This window comes from Danio rerio, chromosome 5, assembly GCF_052040795.2.
Source record: "Danio rerio strain M-AB ecotype USA chromosome 5, GRCz13ab, whole genome shotgun sequence".
Classification (NCBI taxonomy): Eukaryota; Metazoa; Chordata; class Actinopteri; order Cypriniformes; family Danionidae; genus Danio; species Danio rerio.
Window position 1 is genome coordinate 70,407,111 of NC_141025.1, and position 8,956 is coordinate 70,416,066.

Genomic DNA, 8,956 nt, shown 5'->3' on the forward strand with positions numbered 1-8,956 from the left:
CAATACTAATAAAATACCATACAAATTTGAGCAACTGTTATTATGTGTGACCAGGTCAAAGCACCATTGGAGTCCCATGAAACAATTAAGAGGTCACTTTTCTAACCTAACCTGATAAATGGCACATACCTAATGCACTTTTGAGCAAAAAGTGTCACAGATTTGAAGTGACTGTTTCCTGTTACATAATTTCTATTCATTTAATTGAGCCTATTCTAAGTTTTTGTAAATTGGTTAGTCCACTTGGCTTTAATATAATGGTCAAATATCCTTAATAAACAGTAAAGCAGTTCAGATTAAACTGTGATCTACTTAATAACGATTAGCTTGATAAATTTACAATGTAATTAGTTATTATAGTCCCCAGCGTCATTTGCTGTTGGACATCATGACCTACAAAACACAATGTACTATAATGAATCCCTGATATTCAAGAATACTGCACATCTTATGAGATAATTGCTCCCTTTTACATACTATATGCATACTACAAACTATGGATATTTTCTTTTATAAATTCACCTATTTCACAAATTGACCTCACAGTGACATCTTAATTGTTTTCTGTTCAATCCACTTAAATTTATCGATTTGTGTTGGGACAACATGGAATGAGTTGTGTAGAGCCCTGCATTTTTCACAGTGTATGCAAAAAATGCATGCATAAGAAAAATCAACACCTACAGGCAATTTGAACTCTAAAAGACCTGATATGCATGCTAAATATAAAGGATCACATCATACGTCTCAAACACAAGACTCATAGGACAAGACACACACACACATAGCTCTTTCATTAGAAGTAGTTCCAAATTCTGATGGAAATCTGACTTCTCAGAACTTATATATACATAACCCTAGTTAAACAACAATCGCTGTGGCTTCTGTGTAATGAGCAACATGCACATCTGCGTTGCTGGTTAATGAATTCATAGTACCATGTAACATATTTGTGGCATCAAGGAACCCAGCCAAGAAAGAAATGACCCGTCTGCTGTTCTCAGAATGCATGTAACCCCTAAAGCACTCTCTTTTCCAATCGGCGTATCTTGCTAAAGGCTTCTGGCCAAGAGTATAGGAGCGCGGCCAGCATGTTTCTACTGAAATCCTCCCTTGATTTCTACTCACGCATGAATAGCGTGCTGTGAAACATGATTGGTTATTAACTTGAATGGCTGATGGAAAACTACCGCATTAACTCTTTATACACTATGTTAAATTGCATGGGCTATAGATAACACATAGAGCCAAATACACTCATCCAGGGCAAATGAAAAGAGTCATGGGGGTAATTGGAATGAAGATGGAAATTAAGTCAATGCGTTCGTGTTCTCATATGGTGAGACGGCGCACATGGAAAACATGTGAGAGTGTGTATAGTAAACAAAGCAGTGCGACCCATTCAAACCTTCCATTCATGTGCGTGCTGAAGAAATAGACTTTTACATAAATATTAGTTACTAGAAACAGAACGCAGTGGAAAATCTTTCAAAAATGAGCCATACTGAACTTTGCAATTCTATGCAGTAAAAAAGTACTGCTGATTGGCCATTGTGTTCAAATGCTCAACAGATATGTCTGTGATTGGGCTTTCAGTTATGGCGTTGCTGTAAGTGGTCGTGGTTTCAAACCCTCCTGCATTTGCTGTTATTCAAACGCACTTAGAGCACTTTATTAATACTTATGAGACTTATATAATAGCTATCTCAGTTATGCTATCAAAAAAGAACATATGACTATGATTGGCTCCAATGATCATTGCTTCGTACACTTTCTGTAATTCGAAAGTTGCGTCTATCAGAGGATCCATCTATGAGCAGATATATGAGCAGTTATGCCATTAAAAAAGAAGATAGGACTAGGGATGACCCGATCCGATATTAATATCGGAAATTCGTCCGATATCAGTCCAAAAAACTATATCGGAGTGCGTTAAAAATCTCCGATATAAGCAGTCCGATACTCTCTAAACTCCGTTACAGCTATTCTATCCAGCAGCGTCCAGAGCCAGCGTGCAAAGCCCACGTGATCACAACACTGCTTGCTAGCAAACAAAGTCTCTAAGATTTAACATGCTCTTCACACTAAGTTATGGTGTATTACGATAGAAATCTATTGTGACGGTAGCACACGCTGACGCTAGCAACAACGGCACATCTCTAACGTTACTGGTTTATTTACTTCACGTCAAGCGATCTTTACATTGTTTTGCATAAGGCTGCTAAGCAACATAAGGCACCGAATGGCGACGTTGCACACATCGTGCGAAGCTCAATTCGATCATGGCATATCGTGGTTCATCCAGTGTGATACCTATTTCATCACCAGTGCTTCCCACACATAAGACTTTACCTCAGCGGCCCGGTTCGGTGTGCATAAGAAAAGTCTCCGGCACAGACTCGCAGGCTCTGCTGCAGACCCACAAAGACGTGCTGGACACCTGCTCTGACTTTAGCTTTAAGAAGAGCGCGAGGACACGCGGGGAAAAAGCCTACAATACTTTATCTTTTTTCCAGACATGTCCTCTATTTGGGACTTAAAAATGGCATTCAGCCAAGATTTCTAAATCGAAGAAAATGCCCCGGATTCTGCTTTCTTTAGCTGCGTTTCTACATTATTTTATATGCAAACTTTCAATCTCAAACTCTCAGCAGCACCAAGACTAGAGAAGGAGCAGATTTGACCTGTCAGTCGTGCACATGGATAATAGGAGTGAAATAGTGGATGTATTATTCTTTATTTCATTTTTTTACTTGAACACTCTGAAAGGAACAGTGTCATGTAAAATGCTAAACATTTTTGTTGTTTTCATTGTCTGTTAAATTAGAATAAGAAATCATTCTGTTGCTGAGGGCCATTACAGTTTAAAAGAAAGAATGGTATTACTTTTGGGGCAGAAGGAAAATTTTATTAGAGACATTCCCATGTTTAACTCTTCTTTAAAAAGCCCAAAAAGATAAAGTGCTCTGATAAACAGTGTCAGCTTTGCACATCAGTTTGCTGTTATTTACATTGTCTAATTTTCCCATGTGGGCAGTAGGGTGGAATCTGTGCAAATATGCAAATATAATGAATTTTGATAAAATAAAATAATTCTTAAAAGTCACATTATTTTAAGTGCTGTGGAGAAAATGTGTGTTTCAATCTAGCCTCTGCAAGTATTTTTATGTTAATATGTGCGATATATAATATTATAAAATTAATAATGTTTGGGAACATTGATACAGCCATAATCTTCTTATTATACAAACACAGATGAAATAGCTCTGATTATGTAAATGTTTGTACTAACCATACTGCACATTTTTATCAACTTAACAATAAATTATTTCTGCTGCCCAGTGTGAAAGCTATTTTTCAGCTCAACTGGATCAAAAATTCATCAAAAAGCTGTGTGTGAAATTGAAATTTTGGACACTAAACCTTTAGCAGTTGTTCAATTAACAATATTTTTCTAATGTTCCTGCTCTCAGCAGTTTCTACTCTTTGCTGATGGTAAAAAATTAACAACTGAAGTGACCTTTAATTAGCATTTTGCACATATTCTTTTTATATATTCTTATGTAAAAGTTCACATTTATGCAACCAATATTTAATAAACTGTTTTGTTTTTTTCCATACTTACTGTTGCTGACTTGGTCTCAGTTTGATCTAGCCATTCATACATTAGACTCAACAAAATAGGTAAAAAAAAAAGTATTCATAATTTGTGCTGATATCGGATTTATATCGGTATCATATCGGACTGATGGCTGCAATATCGGTATTGTATCGGAAGTTAAAATGTTGTAGATAGGACTATGATTGGCTCCAATGATTATTTGCTTCATGCTCTTCACCAACCAGTGTATTGTGAAAGTTGCGTCTATCAGAGGATCTATCTATTAGCACATATATGAGCAGTTATGCCATTGAAAAGCAAGATATGACTGTGACCAATGATCATTGCTTCATGCTCTTCACCAAACACTTACTGTATTGTGAAGTTGCGTCTATCAGAGGATCCATCTGAGCAGATATATGAGCAGTTATGCCATCCAAAAAGAAGATAGCAATATGATTGGCTGCAATAATCATTGCTTTATTCTCTTTATCAAAAACGTACTCTATTACGGAAGTTGCATCTATCAGTGAATCTGTCTATGAGAAGATATGAGTAATCCACTCATTTAGGAGCTTTTTTTCTGATTAATGTTTTATGATGTTAAATGAATCACGTTATAGTTATTATAACATTTACTAACATTTAGCAATTACATTTGTGAAATTTATGAATTGTTAAAAAAGGCTACAAGATGGACTAAAGTTAATACATTCTCTCCCACTGCTATCTTTAATGCAGTTGCTTTGTGTTCAGGGTGTTTGTCAGGTAGTTTGGTGTTCTGAGTGATTTCCAGCTTGTTGATCAGGCGTTGTTAGGGAGTTCAGGATGGTTGTTAATGATGAAGTGAATTTTTAGCTTCTTATGCAGTTGCTAAGTGGTTTTCTATGTAAGCTTGCACTTGGTGAATGTGTGTGACCATTATAAACTCATGTATTTTGAATTGTGTCGCACATTTTTTAGACACCATGTGTAAGGAATTTCAACTCAATATCAGTTCCAACGCAGTGGACTAATCAAAAGAACTCTGAGGTGGGGCAAGCGTTGCAAGCTTTTGTTTACGTTAATAATTTGACATGACAACATTTTAACATGTCGGAATAGTTGCTTTTTTTTTAATAACGCAAATTTTTAGACACAAGGACATGCTCTGTGAAATTATGGCAACTTAGTTGTTGTAATGCTTTCTAAATCTATGTAGTTTTTCCAATAATTCCAATGACACGTACATCTGGACTGACTGTGTTATTAGAGTACATTAACTGAACTGTGACACTCTTGAATTTGAATTTTTTGAGCGAGATGCTAATGGTCTAATCCAATTCAATAATTTATGCTAAGCTAAGCTAAGCTAAGCTTAAAATGTCTCAGCAAGACCTTGAGATGGGCTGAATGGATTCAAAAATGGTAAAACTGTACCTTGACCGTTTGGGACAAATACATGTATCATTACATCCCTAATATATAGGGTGAAAAGTAACTAATCAATATTTAATGACTATAAAACTTTTATTATATAGAGCCATGATAAAAAAGTTTTTAAATAGTAAATATGATTTCAAGTATTTCATATATAGTATGAGAAATATGGGCTGAATATGTTTAACGCTTATATTTGCTACTGTAGTTGATCTACATTCATTCATTCATTTTCCTTTGGCTTAGTCTCTACTTCAGAGATCGCCACAGCGGAATGAACCACTAAATACTCCAGCATACGTTTTATGCAGCGGATGCCCTTCCAGCTGCAACCCATTATTGGGAAACACCCATATACACATTCACACACACACACACATACACTACGGATAATTTACCTAATCCAGTTCACTCATAGCGCATGTCTTTGGACTGTGGGGGAAACCGGAGCAACCGGAAGGAACACACGCAGACACGGGGAGAACATGTAAACTCCACACAGAAATGCCAACTGGCTTAGCTGGGATAAGAACCAGCAACTGTCTGCAGCAACAATCTTGCTGTCAAGCGACAGTGCTAACCACTGAGCCACCATGCTGCCCTTGATGGTCAACAATATGCCTCAAAAAAGTGTGAAAAGCACTACTTTAGCTCTTCTCAAGCAGTCACATGATTTGAGGTATCAATGGTTTGCACAGTACAATAAAGAGGGATGAAGTACATGCTGTAACACTGTTCAGCTCCGTCTTAGCAAGCACCACTAACAAGGTCATTACAGTTTGTGTGAGTTCAGTGAAACAAAGCCTGAGTCACCTAGCAGAGCAACATTCTTTCAGTGGCATGAAAATAACATTGCATAAGGCTATTAAACTGCTGTGCAACAGCCAGATAGAAAGATGTTGACTGACAAAAAACATGTTACACTTTTAAGGAGTTGTTACACTTACAAACAAAGCACCTTTATGGGTGGTTCCATTAAAAACCTTCCAGCTAGCAAAATTCATGTGGCTCAAACCCGCCCCACACCAGACACTTACATTCGGCCCACATAAGGCATGGAATGATAGCACTTGGGCGGTCAGCTCCTGTTAGCCAGATCTGGGCCACAATTAAGCCAAAGCAAAACCACATATTAACAAGAATTCAACCAAATGAACCAGAACGGACTTTATACTGGGCCACAATTTGCTTTTACTCTGGCCCAGATTTGGCCCACACCACACACTAACATCTGGACCACATACTGAATGGAATGGTGGCTCTAGGGCGGTCAGCTCCTGTTTGTCAGATCTAGGCCACAAATAAGCCAAAGCAGTACCACATATTAGCCAGAATTCAACCAAATGAACCAGAACTGACCCTATTCTGGGCCACAACTTGCTTTTATTCTGGCCCAAATCTGGCCTACACCTTATACTTGCTGGGTGTGGAAAAGTACAAAAATCCCAGCATGCATTGCAGTATTAATACATTCTATAGTTTATTGAAGTTTCAGTTTTCATTATTTGATTTTGTTGTTTATGTTGACATTGTTAATTCTGTCACTTTTAGTTTCCTTTTTGTGATATTTGTGGGTTTTGTACATTTTGTTAGTTGTCACCGTTGTTGTGGTTCATACGCTGATATTGATGTCTCTGTGAGCAAAAGTTGAACCATAGAATTTTGTTAGCTTATAAACCTTCATAATTCTGTGGCATGTGCAAGCATGTTATTACGTTACTTCTAATAATGGATTAAACATTGGTTAACATCAGTGGATTATATTATTTCATCACAGGTTGTGCCTCACTTAATTTTATTGTCTTTTTTTTTACTTGGCTTGTTTGCTGCAATGAATAAACTTTTCAAGCAAAGTTCTTAAAAGTTACAGCAGCCCAAAAAATGTATAATAAGAGGTTCAGGGCTATGAGCCCAACCAAAGCAAACACTTTTCTTCATGATGGTGACTTTAGTCCATGTGGCCCACATATGTTTTAAGATAACTGGGCCACATTTTTCATATATTCTCTGGGCCACTATAGGCTAACAGCGTCAATATCCAGAGTTTACTGTGCCGAGTATTTGCTAAACTGGCCTACATATGTTTTAAAATAGCTGGGCCACATTTGCCATATTTTCTCTGGTCCACATTAGGTTCACAGTCGCAATAGCCTAAGCTTACTGTGGCAAATATTTGCCAAAAGTGGCACACATATGTCTTAAGTTAACTGGGCCACATTTTCACCTACACTTGTAAGCCACTTTAGGTTTAGACCCAGATTACCCTTAAATGAATATGCCACATTTTTGCTAACTGTGGCCCACATTTGTCCTCCATCATTTGTGCCAAATTTATCATTTTCCACATGGGCCACATTAGGCTCACCTTCAGATTACATTTTGCCATAAGTGCCAAATCTTTGCCTTAAATGGCCCATGTATAAATTTAAATCTTTGGCCTCCATTTGCCATTGCATGGGTGGGCCACTTCAGGATCACATTCATTTTGTCTGGGCCGAAGGAATACCACCAGTGCTGCATAACTGCCTAAAGTGGCCCACATTCGTACAGTATGCTATCTGGACTAAATGTTCTTTATAATGCAAAAAGGTTCATCAGACTATTTTTACATGAAGAAAAATGGTATTCATTCACTAAAAAATGAACCAACCAAACTGATGGTAAAAGCAGCAGATTTAATTAAAAGGCCAAAAAGTACACCTGAATCATAAATAGTTTGATCAGAATGATTAGCCCTCCTGGATTATTAGCCCTCTGTATATTTTTCCCTAATTTCTTTTTAACAGAAACACATTTTTTAAGCATAATAGTTTTAATAACTCATTTCTAATAACTGATTTCTTTTATCTTTGCCATGATGACAGTACATCATATTTTACCAGATATTTTCAAGATGCTAGTATTCAGCTTAAAGTGATATTTAAAGGCTTAACTAGGTTAATCAGGCAAGTTATTATAATTAGCAAGTCATTGTTTAACAGTGGTTTGTTTTGTAATCAATCAAAAAATATTGCTTAAGGGGGCTTATAATATTGACCTTAAAATAGTTTAAAAACAATTGAAACCTGCTTTTATTCTAGCCAAAATTAAACAAATAAGACCTTCTCCAGAAGAAAAAATATTATAGAAAATACTGTGAAAAATTCCTTGCTCTCTTAAACATCATTAATATTTGAAAATGAAATTAAAAATTCAAAGGCGGCAAAATTTTTTCACTTCGACTACATGAAATAATCATTAAAAAATCGGACAGACATTCTGTTTCCCTACAAGCACCGCACACAGATAATTATTATGACATTCACAGATGTCAGGCCGTGGAGAATCATACAGTCAGCTGTGTTCCAAACCACTGCTCAACTGCAGCTGGGCTTAAAAAAGGAAATCCTAGGCCGTTTCAGCCTCAATTACATAATAATAAAGTCTTTTATTGCCAGCCTAAGGCAAGCGATTGCAGGGACATGTGCCGGGCAAATGAGTAACTGCTAATGTTGAATTGTCTGATGAATAATTGCATGAAAGGAGAGCGAGTTTGGCAGAGAGTGTTTACTTAGCACTAATGAAATGTTCACAGTCATGAGTGGAAAATCTGAAGGGGCGCTTGATCCAAGTAAACCGCGGATAAATCCAAGAACAATGGAGCAATCCTGTTAACTTCGAGGTAAAGACTTGTATTTATCAGGCTATAAATAAATAATTTGTTTCCAAATATAAAAAAACCTTGTCAGTTATCAGACCATTTTTCCATATGTGTGCATGTCTAACAAAAATGACTAAAACATATATTCATTCATTCAATTCATAATGTTTTTGTAGTCTAAAGCAGGGATTTCCAAACTTTACAGCTTGTGACCCCCAAAATAACAATTCTAGTGGCTCGCGACTCCAACTATCCTTGGAGGTGGTTATAAACATGCAAACATTGCACACAACGGT

General features: G+C 36.8%; 1 protein-coding gene across 1 annotated transcript in view; it reads right to left on the bottom strand.

Annotated features, from left to right (window-relative positions):
• usp2b (ubiquitin specific peptidase 2b) overlaps nucleotides 1-8,956 on the bottom strand; it is a 94,089-nt gene that overhangs the window by 41,222 nt on the left and 43,911 nt on the right. The gene's annotated exons all lie outside the window — the stretch shown is intronic.